The sequence below is a fragment of the Dermacentor silvarum genome, chromosome 8, assembly GCF_013339745.2.
Source record: "Dermacentor silvarum isolate Dsil-2018 chromosome 8, BIME_Dsil_1.4, whole genome shotgun sequence".
Classification (NCBI taxonomy): domain Eukaryota; kingdom Metazoa; phylum Arthropoda; class Arachnida; order Ixodida; family Ixodidae; genus Dermacentor; species Dermacentor silvarum.
This window is the reverse complement of record NC_051161.1, coordinates 100,402,050-100,418,121: the sequence shown is the minus strand read 5'-3', so window position 1 is coordinate 100,418,121 and position 16,072 is coordinate 100,402,050. Positions and strand designations below refer to the sequence as shown.

Sequence of the window (16,072 nt, the reverse complement as noted above, 5' to 3'; positions counted from 1 at the left end):
GCCTATGAGGATGCTTAAGGGCACTGCCAGGTTACATGTATTAGAGTGGGTATGCCACTGCACCAAGGGCACTTGGCCCTATAGCGAGTGGGATACATGGTGTTTAGCATTTTTAAATGGGGGAATCCCCCGGTCTGTATTCTGTGCCAATCGGCGGCCTCTTTCCCGCTAAGTTGTTGGTAAGGCGGTAGGTATATATATCTCCTGTGGACTCCGCGCTGATGAGCAAGGATGTCTTTGACATTTATATTGATGGGCATTTGTGAGGGATAGTGCAAAGAGGACGCCATCGCTCGGTTAGTACACCCTCGAGGCTCGAGCTAACACGTTAGCCTGTCCGTTCCCCAGTACCCCCGCATGTCCCGGGCACCAGAGTAGGCGATGGCGGTGGTTGAATGATTTGGGGATTATCGCTAGGGTAGCCGCAGTCACGTGCCCCTTGAGAAACATGCAACATGTCTCCCGGGAGTCAGTGACCATGACCGAGTCCCTTTCCGAACGCTCCGCGTGAGCGAGGGCGATCATCACGGCTAACATTTCGACCGAGGTGGGGGAGCCCGCCGTGGCCGACGTGATTATTTGCTGCTGGCAGATAACATTCACAACTGCGAGGGCGTACCTCCTTTGGTAATGCTGCCCGGTCACCTCTGCATGCGCAGCTGCGTCGGTGCAGTACGCATTGTACCTAGCGTTATTGGAGTACTGAAGTTGACTTCGGATAAGAGATTTGAGGGACGTTTTCATTAGAGCCGTGCTCAAATTGAAAACAGTCGTGTAATTCGATGTACTCCAATTACAAGATCAGTTTTGTCACTTAGTTATTTCGCGTACGAAAAATATATGGTGTTGTCTCAGCAAAACGTATGATTACTTACGGCTCAAATTGAAAACGTCCATCAAATGTCATATCCGAAGTCAACTATCAAACATAAATTATTTTTCGCATTGTCATGGTTGATACCATGTACGTCTTGCATGCTTTTTTTTATCATGTGGATTACGGGACCTGCTGTCTGAATGCGGGTAAATAAAGCGAATGCAGGATTTATTCGTACCACTGGACTCTCGTTGCAAGAAACAAAACTTCGAAGTTATATATTGTCCCTCATTACACACAAAGCTTTATCGCTTTGGTACTTCGCGTACGAAAAATATATGATGTTGCCTTAGCAGAACGTATGATTACTAACGGCTAAATTGAAAACGTCGCTCAAATGTCATATGCGAAGTCAACTATGAAAAACTCAATAAGTTTTGTTATTGTCTTTTACGATGTCATGTAGGTCACCTATGCTTTTCTTTCATGCAGATAACCGGACCTGCTGTCTCAATGCGGGTATATAAAGCGACGGTAAGAATTATTCGTACCATAGGACTCTCGTTGCCTCCATCGCATCTGTTTTCCTTGCATCGACTCTTGAAGTGAGATAAACATACATCTCCGGTTATCTAGTCAAGATGTTCTTAGTTTTCCATTGAACTAAGCAAGCGCTAAGGAATAGTCATGCGTGACTCTTCTACCGAGGAAATGTTACTTCTGGGTCACGAAATTGCTCCCCATTTGTGCACTGCTTGTGGGACGTGGAAAGGCCCTTTCATGAATGTATCGCTTCGTTATGTCTTTTCATCAATCGTAATATTAACCATACCTGACATTAGAAATGAGAAAGTGTTTCATAAAACCACTGCGGTGGCTGAGCGGCTATGGCGTTATGCTTCTAAGGGGGTTTGATTCCTATCCGCACGTCTGCATTTGCAAAAATGCGATAACCCCTGTGTACAACGCAATGGCCGTGCGTCAAAGAACCCCAGATTGTCAAAATTATTCCGGAGTCCCCCATTACGGCATGCCTTATAAGCACAGAGTGGTTTGGGCACAAAAAAAAACAATTTATGTCAATGGCCATACTTTGATACTTTCACACTGTGATATGCGCTGAGCTTCTATGAGTTCATCGAATGTGTTGTGTAATCCTAGTGCTAGTAGTCTTTCTGTACTAGTGCTTATGGACAACCCTAATGCTTGGTTCTACGCTTTCCTTATTAGGCATTCTAGTTTGCTCTTTTCAGCCACATACCATATGAGGTATGGTGCTACGTATACTATTCTGTTTAGGACAAATGCCTGTACCAGTCTTATTGTGTGTTTTCCTGTCATTCCGTTGTGATTGTTAATTATCCTTTCGATGAAGCTTATTTGAGAAACCGCTCCCTCTAATTTCCGGATTTTTTCGCCATTGTTGCCTTTGGTCTCTATTATTAGTCCTAGTATTCTGATTTTGTCCAATTTAGGTATGAGTGTTCCATCCAAAGTTCTTAGCTGTGTTTCTGCTTCTTCTGGCTCATGCCCTTTTTTGTATTATTTTGTTTGCGTCCTTTTCGTGTGGGCCTGTATCGCGATCATTCAGACTTTTCTGCCAAGCAGGCCAGCCTGGTCCCGTGGCCCGAACATATTTTGACCAATCGTGGAGGGCTGATTGCAGAATTCGAATTGAAAAGCTTGGAATAGCTTTACATTATAGTGCACGAGGACAATTGAAAGTGTATGTAGACAATCAGGAGACGTCAAAAGAAAGCGAGATAGACACAGACCGTGAATTGTATGCAAGGAATAGAAACAAAAAGTACGATGGAGATTTACAAGAATGAGAACAAATAAATTAGAATGCAAAATGTGTACGACAACGCGAAGGGCGGTGCCTTGATAGTTGAGGCCCGAGCTAGCTGCGTAAAGACAAAACCATACCGGTGCCGATATTCGCAGCAACATAAGGCATGTGTTTGTTGCAGCAAAAACCCGGGGACCATTCAGCATATCCTAATGGAATGCGAAGGAGACCCGTAGTGAGACCCGTAGTGAGGGAAGAGACCATTGAGACCCGTAGGCCACGTACACCTTCCAAAAGCCCTCGGACTTAAAGTGGACGGACGCATCAGGCCGTCAGCAGTCGCGATAAACTAGAGACTTTTAATGTATTGGTGGGAAAAAAGAATCGGATTCATTACAGCCATAGGTAGCCGTAGAAGTTAGATAGAGAAGTCTTGAGGAAGAAAAAAAAGGAGATGTTTAAAAAATGCAAACAATGAATCTGGATAGTGTACCTGATTGACTCAAGCAGGCTAGGTGACCATTTTTGTCGCCGCGTCTTTTCAAAGGAGATGCCAATAAATCATCGTCATGATTATGGTGAACCAGCCCGACACGGCCTCAAGAAGAGAACACTGTTAACAAATCTTCTGGGTCTCCGGTATATATTACTACATTGGATGCCACATATATTCAGAGATAATCAATAAATGAGTCAATGTGGTAGTAATTTTCGATGTGCATGAGAAGCACAAAACCGCCTTTGACGGTCTAATAAAATATAATCAAATTAAGATGAAAGTGTCCTTTCCTCTCGTTTCTTACTTTGCCCTGCTTACATTACCTTGCACTTGGTTTAGCTACGAAGACACCGTCAACCACTTTACAATGAGAAAGCCCTAAGAGGGCGTTCTCACGAGCGGGAAAATTCACTTTGTCTGCTTATATTTCTTCATGAACCGTAGCTTACCAAGGCATACGGTGGCTTTATTTTTTTGCAATGCCCAGACAGTTCTTCTTCCATGCGATGTTATGTGTTATGTATTGTAACCTTACTATTCATAAATTTTCATGTCATCTTTATGCATCACAAAATAGGAATGCCGTTTTTTTTTAATATTGCAATTCCTAATAATATGAGTAGCAAACTGCCGTGAGGACACATCGATGTTACGAGAGGTGACTTAATATCAAATAGACTGTCAAACCTAAGAAATAACTTTGGGCAGAAGTGAAAATCTAAGTTCGAAAGCACTGCGCTGCGCTGAGCCCTAGGTATTGCTAACAAAGTGGCTTGCTCGCATACTTCAGACCACGGTGTAAGAAGATAGGTGCTCAGACGGCGCGCCCGCGCTGGGGCGAGAGAGCGGCCACTTCGCGTGACCGGAACTGAGCGCCGCCGCTTAGGGGCAGCACGTATTCAGGAGGCCTTGGAGCAGCGGCACAAGAGTGGATAATTTACGACCTCCGTCAGCATTGAAACACCCATAGCTAAAGATATGCAATTTTTCGTTATTCAGACGCCAAATCCTGAGCAGGTAGATGGTTTCATGCCACTTACTGTCAAAATACCGTCATTTCCGACACAAGAGAGACGCATCGTCTGCTCGAGCAGACAGCGCGCTACGCTTGCCGCTGCTAGGTAGCCGCTGCTCGCTGCATCGGAGTCAATCGGAATGTCGGCAGAAATATAAAAGGACGTTCCTCCAACCAAATAGAGTCGTTTTAAGCAAGCGAACGACATATATGCATCGAAATAAAGCACCTCTGCCGCGCGCGCCCATAGAAGCGCCAGCAAAGCGAGCGAAAAAGTGGCCCCCAGAACAGGTGCTGCCCCTTGCGGCAGCGGCGTGCGTAAAGTTACACTAAGTGGCCGCGCTTCGCGCCGCCGTCGGATCACCTGCCTTCTTACACCATGCTTCAGACTCAGCAATTAGAAGTTTACTGCTGTTACCTACGAAGCTTGCCGGAATCCTCAATACAGAAATTGATTTACAGCACCCGGACAATTTCGTCTAAATAAACTGGTGACGATTCAGGATCTGGCAGTCTAGATATGAGAAACATCCGAGATACTGATTAATACCAACTCAACGACCAAACCCTGGCCGTCCAGAGTGCCCGCGATCGGGCCGTCAAGCTCGGCTTGGCGGTCCAAACGTGCGACTAGCCTGGTGACACGGGGTCTCCCCTGCGTCTTCTCTGGACCTAAAGTTATTTCACTCACTCACTGATAATTACCTCTTATGGCAAAATTATCACTCGGCAAGTTCCAATCGAAGAGTTGGTTGGCGCGGTATCATGAATGTAGATATGATCGTGTGAATCGCTATTGGAGAAATGCGTCTACCTCCGTAAAAGTGGAGCAGCAGTTACACCAAGCCGTTGTAGAATAACACATTAACGCATAAAAGCAAGGCGTGAGGTGCTGCTTCGTAGTGGGCACTTAAATTCTTGAACACAAGAGCATCACGTTTCTTTCAAAGTGCTGCCATTGAGCTTTGGGACGATTAAACCATCACCATTTACCATCATTTATGTTGACTCCCGTCCTTTTTTTTCACCTTACAATGCTTTGTTAAAATTATTGAAATGTGGCACGTTTTCGTTTTATTTCTAGATTTCAACCGTCATGGCCAACCTCATCACTGTTTTTCTGACATGCGTCATCGGTAAGGTCGTTATCTCAGCGTGATATTATAGTCGCCCTAAAGATATTATGTCTCATCATTACCTTCTAAAGTAGACCTTCTTCAATGATGGTCAATTTAGGGAATGGTATTCGTCAGACTTCCTTACAGACACTGAAAAAGTAGTCATGGGGTCATCTCGAATACAAAATTCTACTTACAGCAAGAAGCAGGAAAAAGTATGCTGTAGTTTGCTTATCTAGAATTTTACTTCGAGATAAACAAGGGTAATCGAGTACCAATTTATTGGAAGTCGTCCCGCAAAACAAACTAAGGTCATCGCCATTTTTTTCGCTAGGAGTGGAAAAACCACTAAGTCTTATTTTCTAAAAGTTGTTTACTGCATGCTGCTGCTGCTATTGGTGAGTATGATGATGATGATTGGAGTTTCATATTTGGTCAATTTAGCACGTTAGCTCACCCGACCTTATTGTACAAAGCACCGATAGAATAATGTGTACTGAAATGACGTGCAAGGATTGTTCGTATCATTTGGCCTACCCAAAAAACTTACCCCATGAAAGAACGGAAGATGCAGCAGAATGAAAGGGTAGATATCTCAATGTCTGTCAACCCTTCTCAACACACCATCTTACCCACATTCTAGAGAGGATGCCTCAGTCATACGAAAAGCACGAGCGTACACATTACTCACACCACACCTTACACATTACATTAATAGGGACCTAGGCAACCCCGCCTGAAAACACTGCGGGGCTGATCCATCAAATAAGCACATCGTGTGAGAGTGCCCTGCCAACTTCAATATCAGAATGACAATATTTTCTCAACCACCACCAGAGCTGTATTAGCAAGTCGCCATATTTGCTCAAAAGGTCTTCCCGAACACCATCGCGCATGGTGTTCCGGTGGATTACGCCGCTATCGTGCTGTATAAAATGGGGTGATTAGATGGTGCCAGTCATTGCTCTTCAAACGGCCCCTTAGCGATCTACAATATCGCAAGTGATGCCCCAAGAACTGAAATGTTTCAGAATTTTATCGCCTGTGTCCTACGGCAAATATTTCACTCTAACACAGACTCCCTCAATGCGCGGTTTTGCACGGGTTCTGTGCAGCAGCTTTTTGATTCTTCTGAAAGTGTAATTAATATTCTAATAATATAACAACCCGCAAAGTAATCTTTCATTTCCTTCATGTGGTTTTGCATGGTCATCCAGTCTAGTCGTCGCATTCTACTGCTTATACTTGTATTTTTACCAGATCCCGTAAATATCGACATTTCGACCTCGCCCGACATTACCACGTAACGGCTCCCATTAAATGCAAAAACACAATTCACAACCAGATTTCTTCACAAGGATACACGCAAGACATGAGATTTGCACATTAATTTTCTGCTCTGCAATAGATAATATACTTCAAATTCCTTCACATGCTCACATTACAAAAATCAATTTAAAGCCACATTGAGTTTTCAGAGGAGCGCATAGAGCGTTTCTACACAGTTAATGAAACGCATTGTCTCACGATTTCGAGAGCACCTATATGTATTTAGTGTAAAAACTGTCATTTGCACACAGAGCGTATTTATGTGCGCGCTTTACCCATGACATGGTTCCTAGCACCATGTAAACCAAAACTGGCTGCCATATTTTAATTTCTTGTCGACGATTTAGTAGCCTAATAAAACGAACCCTAGAAACACCATTCCCCCTTGGATTAGGTTTAACTTTTCAGAATGTCATATCTTTGGTTGCCTCTGCACTTGGGCACAGCGACGGGAAGGTTGTCGCGGTCATCCAAGACATTCTTTTAGGTTGCATGAGATCGAAACTCTGAGTACAAAATTTCTCAGCCTTTTATTCTTTGACCTAAACAGAATTTTATTTGCTTTATTTTTATTATTATGGTAGACTTTTATAAATACAAAATTATACCGGCTTTATTCTATATCTTACGATTGTAATTTAGCCAGTATAGCATTTTAGACTCTATTGGACATTTCATTTCGGCCCAGCCATTTCTTGGCAATCCCCCACAGTGGGTAATGTGCCAGTATCTTCCGGAAGATAACTTTAACGCTCATCATCACTATCTCCATTTAAACTTTTAACACGGGGTTTCCTTGGAAAATGCCTTCTAGATTTTGTAACTTTTTCGAACATCAACTATTTATTTTGTCTCGCCGATTACAAAAGCACTGATTCCATTCCTATGCAATCCACCTTTTACGGACGCGGGCAGCCTGCAGCGGTGGTGGTTAGTTGACCTGACAGTAAACTGAATTTTCGGCGCAACGTCAACGATGTTCTACTACTGCGAAATTTCAAACAACTTCCAAAAAATTGCTTCATATGTCTAGGCGAAATCGCCTGTCCACACTATCATCATATCATCATCAGCATCGGCTCGAGCGTCGTCGTCTTCTTCCACAGCTGGCTGCGTTGCTGCTCATCCTTCCAGCGTAGAATTGCACTTTTCTGTCGCAGTACTGGGAAGGCCGCGTTTACGCGGGCATTGCTTGAGGGGTATGAGCCTTTCATTGTCTTAGGTAACGGACAAATTTAATTTTGAAGCAATTTATTATCAGATAATTGCAAGCGGCAATGGCGGGCCAATGCTGCTAACCACACCGCCCAGCAAAACTTGAGACATGGAACGCAAGCGAGAACGGCGGACTGCGGGCATACCGTCAGTGACGTCATTCTCTCCATCGCAGCCGAACGTGTGTGTAACCTCATAATTGAGAAATACTTTAATGAACTCTCGGGATTAACCCAGTGATAAACACCGGGGCCACACGTTTCAGTTTGGCTCGTTAACAATCTTCGTGAGGTGGAAGGGCCAACGAATTTTTTGCACCTAGGTTTTTACAACGGTAAACTCTCACAGGACATCCGACAAGTATCATACCCCGTGAGAAAAAACGAAACGAGGTTCTGGGAAAACCAATAATGAGCAGTGCATGTTTATTATAACGGCGAAAGCCTTAGCCGGCGCATAAGACGAAAAATCCGATGTCCGGCGTTACGCCGCTTGGCGTTATGGCACCCAAATCGATGGTGCCACCCACTACCATTGTTGCAACTCGATCCCACAACCTTTGGTGGGCGTCGAACCCATGTCCGTTTGAGTTAATTCTTACAGAATGTTTATGTTTGCAATTTCTTCATTTTTGCTAAAATATTGTACACCGTGAGGAATAAAATTGTAATGGTGGTGCAATAGCAAAGGATTGCTACGCGTTTGCAGTGGTGCGAGTTTTAAAATAAAATCAAGCACAAAGTCATCGGCACGTTGCTCATGTGTCACGTCTTTCACCTTACCTCCTTGCAGCTGCTGTGGTCCTGATGGATTCGGCGCTCGCCTTACGTAGGGACGGGAAGGAATTGCTGCCCAACGATGAAGCCTAAGGCTGATGCAAGAAGACAGCAGCCACGAAGTTGGCTATTATGCTCTATTATGCATACTTATACTGAGCTGACCAGGAAAACACGCATATAATAATGAAGTGAGCACGTACAGCTATAAGCCGTCTGCATTTCTTATTAGGGCTACCACACTTACAGTCTAATTCATCGCACTAGTGCACTTTATTACCTTCGCAGAGTACAGCCACGTGTTTGTTATTTCTGTGTGCAATGGTGTGACATTATGTGGCGCGTCTCATCGTCACGCTACATGTAACAAGCTGATTGTGCCGCAGACGCTATCAGGTTGACTGTGTACGGGAAATATTGTGGAACTACCGGACAATGCACCTAACCTACCGTTCCAAAAATGTATCTGGAAAAGTGATAGAAAAGTTGTCGGTCAAAGTCAACAAAATGTATTGAAAGTAGGTTGAGTGGTCTTCAGACACTCTTGATGATTTTGTTGGCGAGTGTTGATAATTGGCTCATTAGATCTCGTTGAAAAACATTTTATCCATTTCAGTATTATGAATCGTTTTAATATTGACATAACAATAATGGCAACAAAGCCTAGCGAAACTCCATTGAATCACTGTGACATTTCAATCTGAGAATATGTTACTTTACAGCTGCCAACATATGGAAAGTCAACGTTGAAATAATATTGAAGATCGATTGAACTGCTGTACCAATTGTATAAAGTGGTGTTGAAATTTGCCCGAACTTTTCATAAAATACTGTCCAAGTATACTGTGTTGGCAAGTTCTTATTCTATTGTTCAAGCAGCATTATATATACAGCGTTTGCATATGACACGACCTGTGAAAACTCAAATCTAAAAGCTTCTGCGTGGCTAGCAGCCTGCAGCTCGAAGCTTACTTGCCTGCGGTGTTTATTCTTTATAATTTTGTTTATAGGGTCTACATTTCACTCTAGCTTAACTCTAATTTTAACTCTACTCTAAACCTACTTATTAGCATGGAGCACTTATAGCAGAAAACAAGTTATAAAACGTGGCCGCTCATAAGAAAATACTTTTTTAGGATTCTCAAAGTTTACGAGTTTAGACATTTGAAGCGCAATCTCATTAGGCTAAACGCAAGAGTATAAAATTCAAAGATGTAACTGCAGCCTAGCCTTGCCTACTATAAAACAAATTTATGATAATCGCATAAATAAAACGCCGATATATCAGCCACGGCGATAACCTATATATGGCATTGTGAAGCGGAACACGTAGTCACAGGTTCATTCGACGTTATAAACCCGTATATTGTCAAAATTACTCTGGAGCTCTCACCACAGCGTGCTTCATAACTCACGTACTGCACGCTTATTGGACATTGAAGCCCATACATTATTTAGGAATGACTGTAAAAGCGTGATGCCAAGTCATCAAGGTATTTAGTTTCATAAAATAAGACAGACATTACCGATTTTCAGCATCTTAAGCGTTTATTGATGTTAGTGTGCAGACATGCCCCAAAATTTTACTGCTGCATCAATTAAAAAATTACGCGCCATTCTACGGCTGTGAAGGCGGATTACCAGCGAAGCAGTTTAGCACACGACATGCAGGTGGCACAGAAATCAGATCAAATTTGGTACGACCAAATTTTATTTCCTTTTAGCGGCGACGGTGGTCATCCTGAAGAAAGACACAAGCACATTTTGATCGGCGGTCTTGATCGGCGGCATATATTCGCGTGGAAGACTACCGCCACCTCGGGGAGGCGGAGGAAACTAGATGGATGAATGGATGCTATGAGCGTCTACTTTGAAACGAGGTGGGGGGTTGCGCCACCAACCTCTTGTTAAATATTTCAAAAAAGTACAATTATGGGGTTCCACGTGCCAGAACCACGATCTGATTATGAGGCACGCCGTAGTGGGGGACTCCAGAAATTTGGATCACCTGGGGTTCTTTAACGTGCACCTAAATCGAAGTACACGGGTGTTTTTGCACTTCGCCCCCATCGATATGCGGCCACCGTGGCCCGCGACCTCGTGCTTAGCATCCCAACAACCTAACCTCTCTCTTTTGCCTAATGTCCTACCTATATTTTTAAAGGCCCCTAAATCACCTGCGATATTTTTTTTAAGATTTCAAGTAAACACGCGCATCGAGTTCAGAATCCAGTCACGATCAACGATGCCAAACGCTGCAGCGCTCAAGCTCCTCTCCGATCCTTTCCGGTATCCCCATCGGTCATCGTGATGTCACCAGGGTGCATCTGGTGTCGTCAACGGCGGCGACGATGTCGATTGGTCGAGCAAGAACCTACGACTTCCGGTTAGTCTGCTAGCAGATACGCGCGCTCCCCGATCTACCTCATCGTATTGCTCGCTTGTGCGCACATGCGAATCGGTAATTACAGCCCGCAACGCAATCGCGTCAGCGAAGCGTCGACAATTTCGTCGAATGTGGCCACACAGAACTTACGACGCTCTCGGCAGGCGCATCCACCTGCTCCTGTTCGTGTATACATACCCAGTTTTCTTGTACCCTAGGGTCGCTTCAGACTGTGTGGAATAAAAGCTACGGCGAACACTTCACGAATGCGACTATAACTGCGCGAGACGGGCGGCATAGCGGCCGCGCACTCAGGCGCCTCAAAAGAAATGACGCTCACTCGTCCGGGTTCTTCGACACTGGAATATTTACTTTAAAAGACAAATCGCAGGGCGGAGACCACTCAGTCCAAGTTCTCCGTCGGCCGCACGGACGCTTTCGTCCCTCTCGGAGGTGCCGGCGATTCGCACTCAGCAAGCGGTCCGCCGAAAGCACGGGGCATGCACGGACGCTAGCCCAGCGAGGTGCCCGTCGTCCTTTCGCCGGCTCCCTCTCTCTTGCGTCGTCGGGCCTCCCAACCACGGGTGCAACAAACGTGTGGCGGTCGCTTGCAATTCTCTCAACAGACAGCATCGCTGCTCGCTTCGGTCTTGCCCTGGGTCTGTATGAAGATCAAAACAGAACAATACTTCTCTATTCCAAACTTCACAAGAATAGAGATATGTGACCAAAAGTCCGTACCTATCAACTTTAGTCTTGAATTACAATGCACTGTCGCTAAATGTATCAATTTGAATACAAGGCGCGAAAGTCATGGCATGATGGTGCTTGCGCGTATTTTAGTAAGCCTTTATAATATATATATATATATATATAATGATTATGTTTAGGTTTCCCAGAATTTTTCAGACTTGCCTGTTGCAGATAGCATTATGCTTGACCTTGAGCTGGATTTTTGACGAGGCGGCCGTTGCTAGCCCGAGAAATCGACACACATGGTCAACTATTTAGCAAAAATCCACTGCAAACGTCATAATTACTTTACGCAACATATCGCAATTCATGGAATTGTAGCCTATGAGTATGCAAGACGTATCCACTTGAAAATGAATCACCAGATGGAACCAGTCTCGAGAAATTCTTTTTCAAAGTGTGGGACAAAATACATGCTCGTTCCAGTTACTTTTGTGCTTGAATGCATAAAAGAGCGCTTTCTGAAAGAGTAAGTGGAACAACCCTGCGGTTTTACGTCGAGTTTGACGGCGCATATCTCCAAATTGGTGTCGTTTTATAAATTTTATAAATGCGCACAGAAAATACACGTGAAACTAAAGGCCATTCGGCCTGCATGACTTCACCACGAGGAAAAATAGAAATTGAGTGACAGAAGAATACACAGCAAAATATATTCCGTGAGTAATGCTGCTGCATGTCCCAAAACAGAAATATAAAATGCAGCAAAGAACATGTAAACAAACGCAAGAAAATGTGACGAAACATTCACATGTGGTATACAGAACATTTGGTATACAGAACATTTTTCCTGACGCTTTCCGCGACATGTACGTACATCCAAAACAAAACAAAAACGAAAGCAACCGGGAACACCAACTATAGCCCGAGCCTTTGCATACGTTGAACACAGTATTGGATGTATAATCTGATAAGAATCAAGAACGACATATATAATTAGGTGGCCGACATTAAGTTTGGTAGACGTCGCAAGTGATAATTTACAGCAGCTTGAAATTTATACTAACCCAACCCCCAAAAAAACTGCTTGATGCATGTGGTTAGGTTAGTGCTCTACCATATCCTGTCCTTGTAGTAGGTACCTGCATCTGTTGTCTACGTAGTGCTTAACTATGCGTAGGTTTAGCACAAGTGCATACTGCAGCTTGATTCTATGAATGGTGCCGTAATAGTTTCCATTCATATACACGTATAAACAATGGATTGCTAGACATTTTCCGTGGATCACCATAATAGTTTTCCATTACACCGGGCAATTTTTCTTGCAGAACTTCTAATTTGTTTAAGTGCTTTTCACTTGTGCCCCATGCTAACATGTTTTACGACAAGCACAAGCATAAAAGGGCACCATACATTTTCGTTCTCCGCCGTAAGGGTACGAGTGGGTTTGGTTTAAATATGTAACCGACCAGCTTACTTAGTCCTGAAGCAGCAAGTCTGCCAACGTGAGTCTTACAGGACGTTTTCACGGAACCATACGCCTAGACATTTCCGTGTTTCAACACGCACGTAGTCATTCCCCTTATGCATGGGCACTATTAATGTCGGCCACCTAATTATGTATGTCGTTCTGGATTCTTGTCAAGTTATGCATCGAATTCTGTGTACAACACATGCAAAGGCTTGGGAATAATACACTTTTAGCTGGATTAAGCTTCAGCTTGGTTTGCTATAGCCATTTCTCCAGGCCTGCTTAGGTAGTCATTTAGCTTAAGGTGTACGAGTGGTCAACTTGTGCGAAAATAAATTAGCTCCTTGAGTGTTTCGGACGATCTCAGCTCGTCAACGACAATAGTCACGTTTTCAAAGCTATTTGGACAAACTCAGCAAGTCCACTTAATTTTTCTTTTACTACGTAGACGGCTGCAGTGTCAACGTTTTGAAATCTGCAGTTGCTTTTTTTTCTTTTTTTGCTGTTTCTTGTTTTGCTGCATGAATATCAGCACTTTTTCAGCGCCTTGAAGGCCGCGTTGATTCAGTCTTCATGCCAAAAAAAAAAAAAAGCTGGCGCTTGACTCTGTCCGTAAAAGTGAGAAAAAAAAGGGCGCTGCACAAGATATTTGTTTTTCGAGCGAAGAGTTTCATGATACTCATCGCATCATTTATTCTACCGAAAGTGATGATTCGGAAAACAAAGCCGACATTGGCCAGACCTTACAGATGTACCGTGTGAACGCGGACAGCTAAGCCTTCTAGGTGGTGTTGGGACAGCCCTCCTTCGTGTCCGGAGGGGAGCTGCCGCACAAGAATGCAGAACAACTTTCTTCGGTGAAGAACATTGCTTCGCAGAATAGTTGATTCTGAAACACGGTAACATGAAGCCTTTTTCCAAGTTTCCAACTGTGCCATTTGTGGCAATGACAAGTACGCTGACATTGCATAGTGAATAGGTAATATGAGGTTTTGACGCCAAGACCATGAAGCAAATTGGTGGAAAATGCTTTAGAAGCATTTTCGACGGAGTGAAGTTCGAAAATAAGCCACATGAAAAACAGCAAAAGGTATTTTGCATATATACCATTGATCTATGTTACGAAGAGAAGTGGCTCTAAGATGGCACACAATTCTGAAGCACACAATTCTTGACAAATTACATTCGGTAGACCATGTTGCAAATTTTAACCTGTTTTGAGTTGGTGAGGTAATTTTTTATTAGTTCTGACGCAATTAACTACCCTCATAACGTAATCGCTTTCCATGATTAGGGTAACCAAGTAATCGAACGAATAGAGTCATTCAGTATCGATTTATTGTAGAATTAGACGTATCTTCCGTTTTCTTTTTCAAATAAAATGAACTGATTCATCGGCTCAAAGCTCATGCTCCGGCTCATGCTTATGCAAAAACTATTGTGCAGCCTTTGCTGAAGAAACGCGGCCCGTGTATCATCCCGTCAAACCAGGGAGCGCTTTCATCAATGTGATCACATGTAGCAATACTTAGGAAGTGTATTCACTTCCTATCACTTCCGTACACCGGTGTGTGACAAGCCGTCACACACCGGTGTAGCAATACTTAGGAAGTGTATTGCTACACCGGTGTGTGACGGCTTGTTCGGTATCAAGCCAGCAACGCCGCCTGCGTTGTAGTCTCGAATTATTGCTTTTAGACGTAATTGTTACTGATTATAAAATAGAAGTTGCTTCGCGTATACCTTACTCGAATAGACAACGACTTCCTTTGTAATCCGTAACCTTTGTCTCTTGATGATGATATGTAGTGTTTTATGGCGAAAGGGCCAGTCATGGCCAAAGAGCGCCAAGCAACGGTTTTATGTACTCGATGATGCAAATATTACATCGCGTTTTACCAGCTTCAGTTCGTAGGCCACGGGGAGTTTTTACGGCTGCAGCGGTGTAAACTGATGGCGCGGTCAGTATAACATGTGAACCGAAGAGCAGCCAGCAACGCAGTCCGCGCGGAGCCCCAAAGCTGCCGTATGCAAGATCATGCAAGACCGGCACATTCAGGAGTGGCTGTGTACCAGGGCGTCGGTGCAGGCAGTGTCAGTGATAAATAAACACTAAGAACAGTCAGCGAACAGACCAGCACTTCCAAAGGGTGTGAAAAATTGGCATACATCAGCGAAGTATTTTAACAGCGAATCTGTTTAATCCAGCCTTAATTTGTGCGTGTGCCACGAAATTATCATCATCAGCATTGGCTCGAGCGTCGTAGTCTTCTGTCCGCAGTTCAAGTCAGCCGTAATTTGTGTGCGTGCCACGAAACTGCCGCGCTGTAGCCATGGCAACCAGGCGACGCCACAAAGACCATTCTAGGTGGTGTTGCAAAGACACGGCTTCGCCTAGCTCCCGCCAGCTGCGCGCTACTGCGCATGCGCCGTGACGTCATCCTGGCGCGTCTGCGCTCGTCACCCGAGAGAAATATATAAATCAATGAATAAATAAATAAAAGAAAATAAATGTTCTTGGCAAGGCAGGATTGGAACCCGGGTACCCACGGTCCGAAGGCGAGTGTCACAACCACTGCGCTATAAATCCACGCTTGCAGAACGTGCATTCATGGGGACCATATAGCTGCATTGTACTGACGATTGCAACACAACTTCCTTTGGGAAAGAGAAAGAGCAAATGAGAGCGAGGAGAGAGAGAGAAAGACAAAGAAGGAGAGTGAGAGAAAGAGAGAGAGAGAGAGGTAACGTAGTTGCAACCAAGAGACGCTGTCAATCGGCCAGCTTCCCTGTGTCTTGAGCTTTGCGCGGCGTAGTGCAAGCTTTCGCGTTTTTTTTTTTAACATTGAACTGCCAGTAATTTGAGAAAGAGCATATGCTTGGGCATGTTGGTAATCCATAGTAGCAACTTTAGCGCACAAGGAAGAACACGCGACTGAAACGAACGAAGCGGACACAGCG

The 16,072-nt window shown here is 44.1% G+C and overlaps 1 long non-coding RNA gene across 1 annotated transcript; it reads left to right on the top strand.

Annotated features, from left to right (window-relative positions):
• The first annotated feature begins 1,303 nt into the window (after nucleotides 1-1,303).
• Nucleotides 1,304-9,404, top strand: LOC119462775 (uncharacterized). The gene is made up of 3 exons (XR_005194197.2): nucleotides 1,304-1,422; nucleotides 5,208-5,259; nucleotides 8,578-9,404. It is a non-coding gene; the product is annotated as an uncharacterized LOC119462775 (long non-coding RNA).
• Nucleotides 9,405-16,072: the final 6,668 nt, after the last annotated feature.